Source organism: Oryzias melastigma, linkage group LG18, assembly GCF_002922805.2.
Source record: "Oryzias melastigma strain HK-1 linkage group LG18, ASM292280v2, whole genome shotgun sequence".
Taxonomy (NCBI): Eukaryota; Metazoa; Chordata; class Actinopteri; order Beloniformes; family Adrianichthyidae; genus Oryzias; species Oryzias melastigma.
Window position 1 is genome coordinate 7039426 of NC_050529.1, and position 17286 is coordinate 7056711.

Below are 17286 nucleotides of genomic sequence, written 5' to 3' on the forward strand. Positions count from 1 at the left end.
AGTCCTGAGTAGGGCTTATGGGACTTTTATTTAGTCACTATTACACACCATAACTCTTTTAAGTCTTAAGTGAAACTGCCAAACTAAGCCGTTTATTTTAGCTTCAACCCTTTAATGTCATCGCTGACGCAAAATAACACACATTCTTTGAACTACTGTACCTCTTCGAGCGTTTACACAATAATAACCTAATGATTCAAAAGCAGCTCTGTACCAATATAGTAAAGTAATGTTACGTAAAGCGCTACATCTCAGTGCAAAGCTGCTTTCTCCCACTTTCAAAAGCTAAATCTCTGATTTTAAAGGGTAAAACCTTGTTAATGAACAGTATTTTTTGGACCATAAAGTGTTGTGGACTATAGGGTCTATTTAGCTAAATTAAATCATTGGATATGTCCAAATTTCTTACCTAATCTCTACAAAAAAACTGTATCATGCCCTGGATTTTAAAAGCAATTCTATCAAATATTCAATCAATAAAAACATTATTTATGACTCCACTGTGTTCTGTTGACATTACATTTAAACACATTTATTTGCAAAAATTGTTCAAACATAATGCATTGTGGTCTATATTTGTTAATGTAGTGAGTATCGATGCAAGCTAGTTTTTCGCAAAGACTTCTGGGAAATTTCTAGTGCACTAGATTTTTTAATTGTAGATCGGACAGCACTAGAAAATGGCAAATACACTATAGAGTGAGTATTGAAGGAATTCAGACACAGCCCATGTTTTATGACTACACTACCCAGAATTCCCAGAGGAGCTAAGAGGCCGGGGATCGGTCAGAGAGTTTGATGGGAAGTTTTCTTCCATAATCAACACAATAGAAGTCAAACTTTATTGACGATAATGATCAAAATACTAAACAATACTTTAGTGGTTTGACTTCATTATGTATTTATGTCTCCTTACTACGGTACCCATGATCCTCCTACAATCAACACAGTCTCATTCCTAACTCGTCACATATTGACGTTTGGGTGAAACCTGATGTTTTTGGTGTCCCCAACTCGTCTTTTATTGACATGCTGGCTGTTCCAATTAAATTACAGGTCCCATCCAGTCCAGTACCGGGACAAGGAGCGCAGCGGTACCCTAACCAAGTACCGGTTCGTGTCGGGTACAACGTCTGGTACCGCATCTGGTATTGTGTCTGGTAAAGCGTCCGGTGCTGGGTTAGGGTACTGGTACTAGGATAGGGTACCGGTTCTGGCGACCAGTCAACTTGCTGTATTGCACCTGGTACTGCGTCTCGAGGGTTGCGGACCCTTGATTTTAAAAACATTCAGCTCGTCAAAAAAATGAGGAGTCGGGGACACCAAAAACGCCACAAGTTAATGGGCGATGTGAAGACACGAGGTACAACTTTGTAGTCGAACTAAAACATTTGGACACATTTTGAGCACAGAAAATGAGTTCCAGGTTAGGAAGAACAACAAGAATTCATTTGTAAGATCAACTGTTGATTTTTAGAGACCAATATTTTAGGATTGTCTTACTTAAAAGAAAAACAGTATTTTGAACGCTTTAAAGATTATGGCTTATAAAATGTACTACTTTCTTCACATTAAGTCACTTCAAAATCCACTTTTATTGCTTGCATTCCCTTTTGATCTGCATTTACACTGTAGCAGAAACGTACCAGAGTTCACTTGCAAGTAAACCACCGTTGTGTTGTCGGACATAAGTTTGCTGTTGAGTTTTCACACCTGCCCAAACAAGAAACAGAGTTTAATGTTGGCCAAACATGTTTGTGGTAATTCCACCTTTAGCCCTTTCGTGCCCTCAAAAGGCTTAAGGTCAAGCTTTTGGTTAATTATTCCAGACGTACAAATATGTCTTTAAAAGCGCCTAATAAGCTACTTTCATTTCCCTCTGCTTGCTTGATTTAAAAGAAGAAAAAAGTCCCTGGGGGCCGCATACTTGGTGGCCCTGGGGGCCCCTATTGGTTACACTGCACTCCTGACACCGTGGCCCGCTGGAGCTTAAGCTGAGTCGCCTTTAGCTAAAGTTTCAGACTCTCTGCACCCTGTGGCCCCTGCAGGGCAGACATGAACACACATACACACAAACAGACCTATCGGGTCACAAATGAGAGGGGGGTGCACGGCCTCCATGCATGAATGCATGTGGATTCCCTTAAACACACTCTTTGGAAATGAAGGTGACCCACGCCACAGCAGGTCAGCGTCTCACCTCGGCCCCTCCCTCCCAGAGGGATGAAAACGTAGACGTTTCTGTCCTAGAGCCACCGCGCCTTACAACTTCCATTTCTGCACGTCCCGCCGCGGCCTAATTCAATTAGCGAGGTGTTTGGAGTGAACGAGCGGAGGACCTTTCTCACACTCAATGCAAATAGCAGCTGCCTCCGTGCATGCTCACGTGCGCATGTGTGTTTACCTGCATGCATGCGCTGTCGCAAACTATCAGCACAGACGCTGAAGAGATCGCGGGGAGTGTGCAGGCTGAGGGGTCTCCAGGGCGTCCTCCAGTTTCACGTGAAGGTGTATCTGCATGCACACACACACACACACACACACACACACACATGCACGCACACACACCGAGCTGTCAGAGGCCGCGGTGCTCCATCAGCCAACACCTCCACCAGACCCACCGTAATGGGACCAATCCAGACTGCTGCAAATTATCCAGAGTACATGCTGAAAACAGGGAGGACATGGGGGGTGGGGGGAGGGAAAAAGAAGTGGTTTTCAGATGAAGTGAGAATGGAAAAAGATTAAGGAGGGAGGGAGGGGTGAAAACTATTCATCTAAAGCCACGAGGGCTTCATTTATACCTTCAAAATGAATGAAAACAAAGAAATTACAGCCAATTCATTTAAATATTTTAGTTTTACTTTCAATAAAATGACCTGAAATTCAAAATTTACAATAAACTTGTAAATATATTGAGACAAATTACAACATATCTGGAAAGTTGTAGAAATCTGACTCCAAAAAGGCAAACTTCAAAGTCAAAAAAGAATAGTGTCTTCTGATTGGTCAGCTACAACTCCGCCCACAATCTTGATGTTTGTTCCCATGACTATATACAAGAACTGGACCAAATTAGCTATAAAATGGTTTATTTTCATCTCTGAATAAATGAAGTCGATTTGTTCACAATTATTTCACGCCGCCATGTTGGAACCAGACTTCGTCAGGAAATGTAATTTGTCCGATCTAGTCCTAGTCAGTTTCTATGGCAACCACACTTGGGAATAAGGAGTGAGCTTGTTGAAAGTGGGTTACACGAAATTTGTCAATCGGATTTTTTGAACGTTAGCCGTAGCTGGCACCGCCTACTTTTGTTTTATTGGCTAATAGCTTGAAAAGCTGTGAAGGAGGGGTCCGTCTGTTCAGTTTTCAAGCGAACACTTGACCCTTTAAGACGGGAATTTTAGCTCCAGTGTTGACTTTTTTCGAATTCCCGTAACTCTTTATGCTTTTCTTCATTTTACGATGATAATGTGCGTATTTACTGCGTAAACGGTTGAATGCAAACATTAGGGGCGGGTTTGAGGTGTGGTTTGGGTCTGGGATTGACAGTGAGGTTAGCGTGAGGTAACGCAGTTACTCTGTGTCTTCAGTATGGAGACTAAAACAGAACTTTCTGTGGAGGTTGGGGATTTTGTCCTCCACCTTCCCCTGAATTAATCCAGACTGAAGGGGACCAGTGTCTTAATGGTGCTAGCATCATAAGCTAATGAAGGCTAACATATTAAGCTAACAGTCCTGAGTGAATTTCATTGCAAATCCATCACCACGATGAAGTTCGCTGGATGTCAATTACACAAAACTGCTGTTGCCTAACCTCCAAGTGGAAATTTATGCAAGCCAGTAGATTTTTGACAACCGGAGACAACACAGCTACGATCCACGCTAAAGCTAACATGGCAACGATCGACCGTTACAGAATCAAAGATGGGCGGGGCTTTTATACTGGAGCTGCAGAGCTTGGTGACGTGAAACTTATGAAATGGCATGTGACACCAGTTAACCAATCAGAAAATTAAACTGTAATATCTCGCTTTAACCTGTAGGGGGCAGCACACAGACTGTTTTAGACTATAGTTTCAGGAATTAAACAAGTTTTATTGAAATTTTCAAAAATGTGGCAACAGGCAGCACTTTTTAAAGTCTCATTTAAAGAAGTCAACAGCCTTAAAAAAGTTGATTTAGTGTTAAAGAGGTACGTTAGCTAAAGGAGTGGCACCAGTAAAAAAAAGTACAAGTGCTAAGAACTCGCTTGTTATTAAAAATTATAAAAATACTTGAAACTATTTTATTAAAATTATTTAAAATCTTCATTTAATGTAATGAGGATTAAATAATTAAGAGAGAAATGGTTGAAAAAATTACTATAAATGTGAAAGTTAGCTCACGCATTTTGGTCAGGCTCCGCCCACCTAAATGCTGTCATCAAATAAATGTTTGAAGAAATTAAATATTACGGTGGAGCATTAGGGCCAGTTAACAAACACAACATTTTCTTATAAATTCTGCCTTCAAACCTTGTAAATTTACAAGAAAAAAATTGTATCTGTTAATATTATAAGAATAAAGTTGCATATTTATGACTTTAGGCTAAATTAGTGACTTTTTTTCTTTAAAATTTTAATCTTGTAAATTTATGAGAAAAAACTTGAAATTATTTTTTTTGTTGGACCTAATACTTAAAATATAAGGTATGAAATGACCTTTAAATTGAACTGTTTTTATGCTGATGATTATTTGTAAAAACCTTTAGAGGAGGATCTTTTAAAGCACAGATTTAATCGTAAAGACATTGCAAATTAGAGCTTATTCATTGTTAGTTTTTATTTCTTTTAAGACAAAACATAAAAAAACATCAAAATTTGACTCAAAGTTGATAAACAAACGCATTCAAACAAGCCAAAGCCTCAGAGATCGACTCTGAAAGTAAACATGACCGGATGATAAACATTTGTTTTTCATGTGTAATTCCTGCTCACTCTGAGAGAACAAATACCCTGGAGGGGTTTCAAACCAGAGAGGACGACTATAGAAAAGAGAATAAAAAACAAGCGGAGAAGTTTCTAGAAGTCGCTTATAGAAAACACTTGCAGGAGTCAAAAGAAGAATCGGATAAAAAAAAGGAGTTTCAGGAGCGAAGGCATGAAGGTGGAGGGAAAAAAAGTCAACGGCGATGCAAATGAGAGACAGACGAGAAAGTGGAGAAAAGTTTCTGTTGACCTGAATATGGCAGCGTGCTTCGGCGCGTTCAAAGAGGAAGACGAGTCTTTCTCTGCGCTTATTTAGTCGCTTTCTCTCCGGTTTCCATTTTTTCTTCTCTCTCTTTGCTGCGACAAGTTTCAGCCTGATGTGATACGCCCGTCTGCCGCATTGTGTTTTACAGAAGGTATTGAACGCAGCAGGGGCACCGGGAGATGAAGGATGTGCTTTTTGTGTTTTTATGGGGGAAACGCACAATGTGTGTGTTTGTGTGTGTGCGAAGTTGCTCTTTTCAAATGCCAAGGCATCCAGTGGGCCTCCATCCCGCCTCGCCGTGGTTATCCGGCGTGTGATATGTACTGGATGTGACACGGACGCCGCAGCCTTCTGGACCGCCTCCGGACAGCGGGATGCGCGTGCACGCGCGTGCGTGTCAGCCGTGACAAGGACGCGGTTACCTTCAAAGTCCCATGATGCCAACTAACTATTCAAACGCGCTCCCTTCCCGCTGACTGCCACCTCCTGCTCCTCCTGCTGCACGCCTCATCAACGTTCCCTCCTTCTCCCGTTCTCCTCCTCCTCTCAGCATATGGGAGCCATTAAAGCCGTTGTCGTTTCTCACCCGCCGACGTTCCCGGGGGCTTTCCGGCGAGCGCTGACTTTACATCAACCTTGTGCTCCTGTCGCCTTGTTCACACCGCTGCTTATAGCAGACACGTACTGTCCTTTCACCTATATCTCCCCTCAACATCCATTTCACTCCGTTTATTTGCACACAAAAACAGCTGGAGATGTCGATCGTAAATCTCCGCCGGCGAGTCCCTCGTGAGGACTTTGGGATGCCGCAGTTTCCTCTAAAATCCAGGATCTTAATCTACCAGAGCGCCAACAATTTCATAGAATATTTGACCAAACTTCCTCGTCTAATATCACTGGTGGTGCCTTCTACTGGTAGCTCAGTTGGTTCAAATAAAAAAAAAAAAATAGGCAAGTGCAGTTCACCAAGTAACCACTAGGTGGCAAAACAGCTAATGTAAACTTCAAAGTAAAATGCTGCAACTTTAACTCTTTAACTGTGTACTCTTTTAATGTATTTGCAGCGGATTCTGAATCGTAGAAAAGCAGCTTTGCATCAATAACAATAGTTAACAATAGTGAAGTGTTTATGTAATCAACATAAATTAGCCACAAAAAGCTGCTTTGTGCCAGTACTTTATGATGTAAAGTCTTGCATATGGTAAATTACGTGAAGTGTTGCTTATTATAAACTATTATAAAGTACATCAATTGCTGCATATCGTAAAATCTGTAAATTGTTGCATATCATTAAGTATGTAAAGTGTTGCATACTATAAAGTAGGTATATAGTTGCATATTCTGAAGTACCTAAAGTGTTGCAAAGTACATAAATAGTTTTATATGTTAAGTACTTGTAGTGTTGCATAGGATAAACTGCCTAAAGTGTTACATATCGTAAAGTACGTAAAGTGTTGGGTATCATAAAGTATGTAGAGTGCTGCATATCATAATGTAAGGTGTTACATATCGTAAAGTATCTAGTATATCATAGTATAGTAGTATATCATAAATTACTCAAAGTGTTACATATTGTAAAGTTTGTAGAGTACATAGAGTGTTATACATCTCAAAGTACCAAAAGTTAGTAAAGTGCAACACTTTACAAGTGTAAAGTTTGTAACAGTGTGATGTTTTTTGTGCATCAAAATTTATTGGAATTATCTTAATGTTTTAGCTTTTGCCTTAATAAAACACTTTACGAGCTTCAAGTTTGTAAAGGGCAACACTTTAAACATGTAAAGTTTGTAAAATGTTCTACAGCAGTTTACAGTTTATACCTGTTGGAATTATCTTGATTGCACATTCTGTCTAAGACTTACGGTATCTCGAAAATCAATATTCTGCCATTGCTGTTATACAACACTTTACAAGCATTAAGTTGATAAATTGCAACACTTTAGGCATGTACACTTAGTAAAGGGTTGGGTAATAGTGCAAAGTCACTTTTTTACATCAGAATCTGTTTGAAATATTTTAATTTCAGAAGCAATCCAAGATTTACAGTAACTCAAAGATTGTGTAATTTTGACAGTGCTGTTATATAACACTTTACGAGTATACATTTAGTAAAGTGTATCACTTTACGAGTGTGAAGTTTTTAAAGGGTTGTATAAAAGGGTAGTGTTGTTGTTGGTGCATCACAATTTGTTGGAATTATCTTAATTGTGCAAGTGGTCCAAGACTTACGGTCTCTGAAGATTGTGTTATTTTGCTTTTGCTGTTATATAACAATTTATGAGCGTCAAGTTAGTAAATTGAAACACTTTACGAGTGTAAAGTTTGTAAAGTGTAGTAAAATAGTATAATTTTTCATTTGTGCGTCTGAAACTTTTGGAATTATCTTAGCTGCATAAGTAATTTAAGAATGATAGTATCTCAAAAATCGTGTTATTTTGCTGTTATACATCACTTTACGAGTATAAAAATAGTAAAGGGTTGTATGACTGATGTTTTTCTACGTCAAAACGGTTGAATTCTGTTGTCGCCAACGACAGCTGAGGTGTCACAGCGAAATATATCAAATGCATGGCTTTTATTATTTCCAACTTATCATAATATTCAACGTTTTTCCTTTAAAATACACGTTTTCAGCATGTTTTCATGACTCACCAATGACGGAACCTCCCGCTCGAACAGCTTCCGACTCGAGTCGTTCCGGGAAACTTTCCGTCTCCCAGCTCAACTCCTTGAGGAACTCCCATCCATCCCAACATTTCATCCATAATGGAAATGCTCAGAGGTATCTGGGCCAGGGCTTGGAGAGACTCAAACTCTCATCAATTTACATTACGGCTCCCTCTCCCCCCCTCAGCGTCTCCTCCTAACTCCTCTCTGTCTCCTTCCATCTCATCCAAATGTGTCTCCATCCCTCTGCAGCTCCGTACACACAGTCAAAGACCACTTTCTGCAGCTCTTCTTCAGGGTATATGCTTCTTTAATGAAGACAGTAATAATGATTATGGTTATTTTAAAACTGTCTGCACTTATGGGAGCAGAAGCCGGGCTGTCTGCAGTCGCTGGATCTCCGATACATGAAGAACCTTTTTGAGACGATTAGCTTTTTTGGCTGTGATTTGCAGCATGGATTTGTTATTAGCTCTGCAGCCTGACCCCACGCTGCTCAGCCCGCGCTTTCAGGCACTCGAACCCTCCTTTCAGTCACAGAGCTGATCAAAGATGAGGTCGAGATTTTTAAAAAAAGTGCACAACATGAGTGAAATTTAAAAGCTGCTGAATCTTTTATGGCGAGGCGGGCGGATGGAGGTGAGGAGAGCGGAGCGTGATGGGTCAGGCCGCTGGAGCTGCCAAGGCCCGCGTCAGGATCCGATGATGCGGATTCGTGTCTTCTGTACGCCGGAGCATGTGTTTCACATTTAGCTGGAGTTTGGGAGTTGTGGGTGATTGCTCCAGTGAAGGAGAGCAAAAAAAGAAAAAAAAAAACGTGAGTAAGCTCCCCTCTCTGTGTCGGTGCCCAGCTCTGAAATCCCCGTCCAGGCAGGTGATCCAACCCAGAAGTGGAGCTTACAATAATATTTTCTCAAAAAGCTGCCCATCAGTGGATCCAGAAGTGTTTTTTTTCTTATACATTTCCAAATTTTTTTCCGTACCTAAGCGGCCATTCCTCACTCTTTCTGGGCTTTAACCCTTTAGTAGCGGAGATATCGCCAGTGATACAAAATATCACAAACTCCTCAAGTTAGCGTAACTCTTCGATCGTTTACATAGAGAACGGATGGATTCTGAAGTGTAGAAAAGCAGCTTTGTTCCGATTACTCAACACTTTACGCAATTAATATAAATTAAAAATATATGCGACCTAAATCTAACATAAAGTCTTGCCTATTAGCGCAGGGCTGCTTTTCTCTACTTCCAAATCCATTTAAATTACTTTGATTACGTAAGTACTTTACTAACATAAAGTGTTTCATATCGATTCAAAGTCACTTTCTCCATTTCAGTGTCTCTAAGTTTACTTTAATTGGGTAAGGACTATGCTAACAAAGGGTTGTATATCGGTGCAAAGCTGCTCATAAAAGCTTCGAAACTCGCTAGTTTACTTTAATTGAGTTCATACTAGCGTAAAGTGTTGTATATCACTGCAAAGCTACTTTTCTACACTTCAGAACTCGTTAGTTTACTTTAATACATAAGTACCAGTGTAAAGTGTTGTATATCAGTGCTAAGCTACTATTTTACACTTCAGAATTCGTTAGTTTACTCTAATACATAAGTACTAGCGTAAAGTGTTGTATATCACTGCAAAGCTACTTTTCTACACTTCAGAACCTGTTAGTTTACATTCATTGCACAAGTGTTAGCATAAAGCATAAAGAGTTTTATATCTGCGCAAAAATACTGTCTTACACTTCAGGATTCGTTAGTTTACATTGATTGCATAAGTACTTCTGTAAAGTATTGCATGTCAACACTAAGCTGTTTTTCTGCACTTCATAATTAGTTTAAGTTTTTTGTGTAAACATTTTGCTGGCATAAAGTATGTATATCAGCACAAAGTTGCTACTTACCTCTTTAGAAGTTGTTATCTTACAATAATTGCGTAAATACTAATGTAAAGTACTAACATGTTGCGTGTCAGTGCAAAGCTACATTTTTACCCTTCAGAATTAATTGCGTGAATACTTTACTAACCTGAAGAGTTACACAGCAGCACAGAGCTGCTTAACTCTGCTTTAGAACTGCTTACTTTATGTTAATTGCTTAAGTACTTTACTACTATCAAGTATTGCATATTCTGTAGGTTTACGCTAATCGTAAACAATTTACTCATTTAAAGTGTTCCATATCAGTGTAAAACTACTTTTCTTTGCTTCATGAAGTTTGTTTTGTAAACATTTTAGTAAAGTGCAGTATAATAATACAAAGCTGCTCTTCACCACTTCAAAATCCTCTAGTTTTTGCTAATTGTGTAAGTACTTTACTAATGTAAAGTGTTGCATATCACCTCAAAGCTGCTTCTTCTATGTCCGATTTTTTGGGTTTACGATGATTGCATAAGCAATTTACTTAGGTAGAGTGTTGAAAAGCAGTGCAAAGCTGCTTTTCTTTCCCTTTCCATAACGTATAAAGTTTGTTTACATTAGTTTTGTAATGATTTTACTAGCGTAAAATGTTGCATATCAGCACAAATCTGATTTTCATTGCTTCAAAATGTGTTAGTTTTTGTTAATTACCTAAGTACTTCACGATTGTTTCTGTATTTGTTTTATAGCTCCTTTTCTCCGCGTCAGAATCCAGTGGAACTACGTAAACGGTTGACGAGTTCCAAAGTACGCCAACACTGTAGCTAAAGGGTTTAACCGCCTCTTGATTGGACAGTCATTAGCTGGACGGAGATGAATGCTGCTGGTCTGGATGGAAGTCTCCTTTTGCCTCATCAGAGCTCTGAAGCTCAAATGTTGGAAACGACTGTTTGCTCTTTGCGGCAAACGCTGGAGAGAATGAGACCCAGCGGATTTACTTTGGACGGCTCCTCGATGGCCTGCAGGTGTTTGGCGGGCGTGCGCCTTTTGGCTCGCTCCTCCCAGTCATTTGACAGCGTGTGTACATTAAAGAAAGCTCGGAGGAGGAGGGGGGTAGGGGTCATCTCAGCCCCAGTGATTGGCCTTGTGTATACCGGGAGATTAGTTAGGACAGCTTTATGTGCACGGCCTCGCCATAAATCCACTCCAACGCCGGCGCTCTATCCGACTGTCTCCTCTCAGCTGCTCAGTTTGGTTCCACTTTTGTACTAGTTTTTGTTTTGTTTTTTTACATTAAACCCTGTCAAAAAACACCCCCGCCGCACCTGCAGACTCGGCTTTGGTCTCGGGTTTCCCGCGGTGGAATCTGCGAAATGTTGTCGGGGGCAGGTAGACGACACGCAGATGGACAAGCATCATGAGGGGGGGAGGGGGTCAGGGAGGCTGACACTCGAGTCTTCTCAGCCCAGAGCGGGGGTCGCGGCGGGGCGACGCCCCGGTAGCGAAAATGATGTTTCTGCTGCCATGAAAGAACTGAGAGAAGAAAAGGCCTGAAAGCTGCCCCCCCGCGCCCCAACCACCACCACCACCACCACCCACCACTCCGCTTCGCTTGGTCTCCTCTTCCTCCGCCTCAGTGTCACCTCTGGCCCCCTCTGGCCCCCTCCACAACCTTCCACGCCGTGTTTCAAAGTGTGGCCACATGAATGGCTCTATTGTTAACAGCTGAGAAAAAGGGACGGAGAGAGAGATGGAAAAAAAATGAAAAAGGAGAGACTCTCTGAAAACAAAAACCGTCCTGAAAAAAGGAAAGTATGGATGAGAGAACGTAGCGTTGCTCAGGGCCGTTTCTGAATGGGATGATTTATTTAGATGCAGCCGTGGAAGAACTCCATAAAGCTGTTTATAGGGCCGACTCCCTGCTCCTCCTCCTCCGACCGCACCGATCTCCAAACATTTGTCATCCGGATAAACTTTACAGGGAATTTGACTCAGTTGGGTAACGGGGAGAAGTGCTTTTGTTTTCTACTCTTCCACCCTTTAACACCAGATCTGTTGCTTTGAACTCCTGTAACACACGTGCATGTGACAAGAACATACTAAATACGCGTTCTCTGCGTCACAAAATCTCCTGCATTTCTAAGTATGTCTGCTGTCCTGCTTAGTTCACTGAAACAGTCGAACTGGTCATATTTGTTAGGAGGCTCATCAGTGAAAACAGTTGTCTACAATTCCCCAAAGATACTTGTCCAAGTTAGCATTTGGTGTAGCGACTATATTTTCCATTGCATGACTACACTACCCAGAATGCTTTGAGAGTGGTACAGTCCGGTTTAGACTTTACACTCAAAGTTGGACCATGTTGGCTTTCAGTATTTCGTATATACAAAGTATTCAAAGATTCCAGGCGGCGAAGACGAATACAGACGCCTTCTTTTGTCGTAATGACCTTCTGCCAGTTAACGGGTTTCAGCAGTAGCTATAGCTGTCTTAATGGACACACTCAAAGTATCGGACCGGACCGTATCGTATCGTACTGCTCAGTGGAAACACGACTATAATGCTCCCAAAATCCATCAAACATTACGACTTCCTAGTTGACCAAAATCGTATTTATGACCAAATTGAAATTCTTTTTTTTTTGTTTAAAAGGCTTCAGTATATTTTTCCTTACCAAATAAAAATATGAAATTTGATCCTTCAAATTTGAAACTTCAAAATAAAAGTTCCACAACTTTTTGAAAGAAATACATCTTTGTTTTATTGTATCTTATTCCTTCATTGCTTGTATTGTTTTATTCCTTTTACTGATTCTCATATTTATTGTTTATTGATTTTATTTATATATTCAGCACTTTGGCTGCTTCTGCTTCTATAAGTGCTGCATAAATAATAAATTGATTGATTTAAAAGAATTACAAATTTTTTGAAGAAATGCAACTTTTTGAAAGAAATAAAACTTTTTAAACGGAATACATCTTTTTAAAAGTATTAAAACTTTTTCTAAAGAAATACTACTTTTTGAAAACAATAGAACTCTTTAAAAGTGTTTGTCAAAAAACTGGTAATTGAATCCAGTCCAAGAGGTACAGAGGTGTAAATCTTTTTTTAAAATATAAATTGGAAAGCCTTGGTTGGGTGGTCGACCTCTGATTGCAGGTTCAATTCCCGCTTTGCCCGGCCATGTGTCGAAGTGTCCTTGAGCAAGACCCTGAACCCTAATTTGCCCCAAATTGGTTAAATATTGGCACCTATGGCCCTTGAAGAAGATTAAAAAGCGCCATACAAGTATGTCTACTAATGATACATTTAAAGATAGAAGTCCTTTAGTGCAACGTTTAGATTACGTTTTGGTAGCTCAGGTTCACTGACACCATCTCAGCTTCCCCGAATCCTATTGGACAGTGCAGTGTAAATTCAGAGGTATGAAGACTCCACATCAATTCCCCGTTTCCCTCATTTGCCTCCTGTGTGTCATATTTTCCAGCCGCCTCGTTTCTTTTGTTTATTTGTTGCTTGTTCAATATTTTTTCCCCTTCTGCGTTCTCACTCCACCGACTTTCCCTTTTTTCTGTCCGTCTTTCATTTTCCAGCGCCGCACATGCCCAGTGGCGTTTTTTACACCGAGAGAGTGTGTTTGCTCTGCAGCGAAGCCCGACTGTGACTCAGGAAACAATCAGATAAACCTGACACGATGCGTCACGCAGGAAGCGAAAGGTGTTCAAGTTGGAGAAAAAAACAAAAAAATAAAAAGTGGCACGCCGGTTGATTTTTGTTGTTCTTGTTGAGGGAAATCTAAGCCGGCGCGTTTGGGTGTAGGTGGGTGGATGTGCTCGGGCAAACCTTTTGTGTGGGTCTTTGTTGGGGCCTGTGTGTGTTTAAGAGATTTGGTTGCAGAAGCCTCAGGAACTCGCCGGCGTGTTTGCCTTCGCTCCTCTATAAATGGCGTGAATGCCAGTCTGGGGCCAACAGGAAGGCGAGATAGGCGTCTGTTTATGGGTGTTGAGTGACGCTGAGCGCCTGCCTCTCCAGTCCAAGTGTGGCCTGATAACCCCGGGTGACCTGGGTAATGAGAAGGGGAACGGTGGCTTCCCGGCAGGCCTCTACGCCCGTCAGAGCACGAGCCGCACCGACGTTCTGTCTGCATTCTCCGGTTCCTCAGAGCATCACGTCTTCAAGACCGCAGATGAAAGCTTTATGGCGGCACGCAGGTGCAACACATGCAAACGTTTCAATCGTCGGCCATCGAGGCGTACTTGCATGAGCTCAAACGGTGCAGACAACCACCTAGAGCAGGTGTCAAAGTCAAGGCCCGGGGGCCGGATCCGGCCCTCAAGATCATATTGTTTTATTGTTATTAATGGACCGATGTTATCTTGGAGCTATTTTTAACTTGTATAATTTATTTTTATGGAGAGTAAAATATTGAAAGTTATTAAAGTTTTAAGTTGATTTATTCTGGAATAATATTCCTGCATTTTTATATTCATAATTATATTAAAAAGTTATGGCTTTAAAGTTTAAAAAAACTAGCATTGTGCTAGCTTTTTTAGCATTTACTAAGAGTTTTTAGCCTATTTTGAAGTTTATCTAATATTTCAGCTACATGCTAGCTGTTTTGGCTAATTTGAGGTGTTTTCTGTTTTGTTTGACTATTTTGAAGTTTATCTAATATTTCAGCTACATTGTAGCTGTTTTGGCTAATTTTGGCTACTTTTCAGTTTTTAAGCTTTGTTTAAGTTTTGCTAATATTTCAGCTACATGCTAGCAGTTTTGGCTAATTTGAGCTGTTTTCAGTTTTTTTTTTTGCTACTTTGAAGTTTAGCTATTTTTTTCACATGCTATCTGTTTTGGCTAATTTTGGCTTCTGTTCAGTTTTTAAGCTATGTTTAAGTTTAGCTAATATATCAGCTACGTACATGCTAGCTGTTTTGGCTAATTTAGGCTGTTTTTCAGGGAGGGCTTTGTGGCTATTTTCTAGTTTAGCTATTTTTTTCAGCCACATGGTAGCTGTTTTGGCTAATTTTGGCTAATTTTCAGTTTTTAGCTAATATTTCAGCTAGCTGTTTTTACTAACTTAAGTTTTTTTTGTCAGTTTTTTAGGCTAATTTGGCATTCAGCTACAATTTTAGCGGGCTATCAGCTTCAGTGTTTTCAGCTATCAGCTTCAGCGTTTTTAGTTATCAATTTCAGCATCTTCTGTGGCCAAATTCAGCTTACAGCATTCACACTACTATTATCGCAGGTAATGCTATAGATTTAGTTCATCCATCCATTCCTCCATCCATCCATCCATCCATCCATCCATCAGGGTTCGATTCCCAGGAGGCACGATGAGCGATCCCTGTGTGGTTCCTTACACCTGGTTCACATCGGGCGTTGAAAGTGTTACGGAGGCTGCTTCATTCGTGTACTTCATACCAAAGCGCCGTGGTCGTCCGCGGTTGACTTGTGCCATGCAGTGATCGTTTGGCGTCTGGTCTATTCTTTGTGAGAGCGATCTGCGTCAATCCAGGCAGGAAGTTATGCCGAGAATCTGGTCAGTTTTCAAAATATAACCAATCTTTCACAATAAAATACCCTGATTGACAAATGTGAAGGGCGGTGAAGGAACGGCGTAAAACTCTTTGTCAACAATGAAAAACCTGCGACCCCTGAAGGGTAAAGCCGACTTATATCACCTTTAAGGGTCTGTAAAAATAGTGTTAAATCATCTAACGGTAAAGTGTTTTCGTCATTATTTTTGCTGCAGGAGAAACTAACAAACAAACATATTACACAAGCGCAACACAAATTGCCTGCAGTTAGCTTAAAAGGTTATGTAATAATACTGACAGGCTGAACTGAAAGGTGTTTTTTTTTGGGTCTTAATTTAACAAATGAAACTGTCAGCTGCTGTGACACTAGCATGATTCGTCCTGTCTGACGGAGCACTTACATAACCTCCTCCGTTGTTTATTTTCAATACTCCAATGCTCGTCTGTCAGCAGAACACAGAGAATAATTAAGCAGGTTTTTACTGCCGCGGCTCCCTGGTGTTTGCTGGAAAAAAAAAAGAAAACTCAAATGACTTCTGAGGCAGAGGTAGCGACGAACTGCTCCTCAACTTTTACAGGCTTCCTCCCACATCAAAGTGTCACTTAGATTACTAACAGAAGCTGCCATTCCTGCAAAGCCTGCGCTACTGCCAACACGTTCCTGACAGGAGCTACTTCCAAACAGAGATGATGTCTGCAGACTCTGTTTCCCCCTCGGAGGATTAGAATTAAAGAGCGTTTTGGGGCTGAGAGATGGCCTTGTGCTGGGAGGAGGGACGTCTGACTCACCGGAGAAACCTCCTCGCTCACCTCGGTCCCTACGAGCGACCAGCTCAGCCCGTCGGCAGCTTTTATTTCAAACCTGACGCAAATAAAACCTCGGCTTTTAACCTCGTCTGACAGCATCAAAGCAGCGGAACGTTCACGATGTGGAGCAGCATTTATAGACTCGCTCCTATTTTTAAAAATTGTGTTTTTGGAGCTTTTTTCTTTTGACGATGGAGGACAAATGTAAAGTATTTCTTTATTCACAGTGGTGTGAATCAAGAAAAGACAAAAAAATGTGCTTCGAAAAGGTGACAGGAAGTCAGCCCAAATGGTCCCGCCCACAACTCAGAAGTGAATTCTATCACAATTAACGAGCTAATTAAGCAATCGTGCTTCTGATCTGCAGACCGGACATTTCTAACATCCAAAAACCTGTCGGGAACGGGAAACGAGCAACAAAGATGTAAGTTTAGGAGCAGAAAAGAGGAAAATGTTGCTTTTACGTTCTGTGGCACCAAATCAGACAAATATTTACAATTTATTGACCCAATCTCATCGTCGTTTGATCTATTTTAATAGTATTTCCTGTGGTCTTTTAATTATAATGATTATTATAAGTTTGAAAATATTTTTAAAAAACTTTTGTAGGACGTAGTTTCTGCAGAGCGGCAAAAAATTCACCTTTGAGTTGTGGAAAAGACAGTCGGCACAAAGCAACCCCCCCCCCCCACTTCCTGTCATCCGTCTCCCACTAGCTTACAGCCCTCACACCCCCAACTTAGCATTAGCGGTGCAACTGAAAAGGCAGATTTAACCTCAGACGAGCAAAACGAAGACGTTCATGGATCTAGTCGTCTACAAGTGGATGCATCAGAATGGGAGCTTTGGCCCACCTGGTGTGATTTCTGCATCACAAACATGATCTTTCTCCTCTGGTCCTGAAGTAAAGAAATAAAGAAATATTCAAAAAATACAATTCAAAGCTTAATATTTCCTCCATCATTATATAAATGCCACAGGAACACATTAAAAATGCCAAAAACACAATTTTCACCGTTCTTCATTTCATTGTCCTTTTTGATTTTACACATTTTTTAAAAGACAAATTATGCAGGAATGACAAATATTTGTCTAAAAACAATCTTTAGGAATAAAATCTTGAAAAACCGTCAGAATGGAGGACAAAATAAAACAAGAGCTTTCTGGAAATTAGTTGTAGA

General features: G+C 40.6%; 1 protein-coding gene across 2 annotated transcripts in view; it reads left to right on the forward strand.

The window, feature by feature from the left end:
* The window catches only part of efnb3b (ephrin-B3b), a 118889-nt gene that overhangs the window by 42214 nt on the left and 59389 nt on the right, over nucleotides 1-17286 (forward strand). The window lies entirely within an intron of this gene.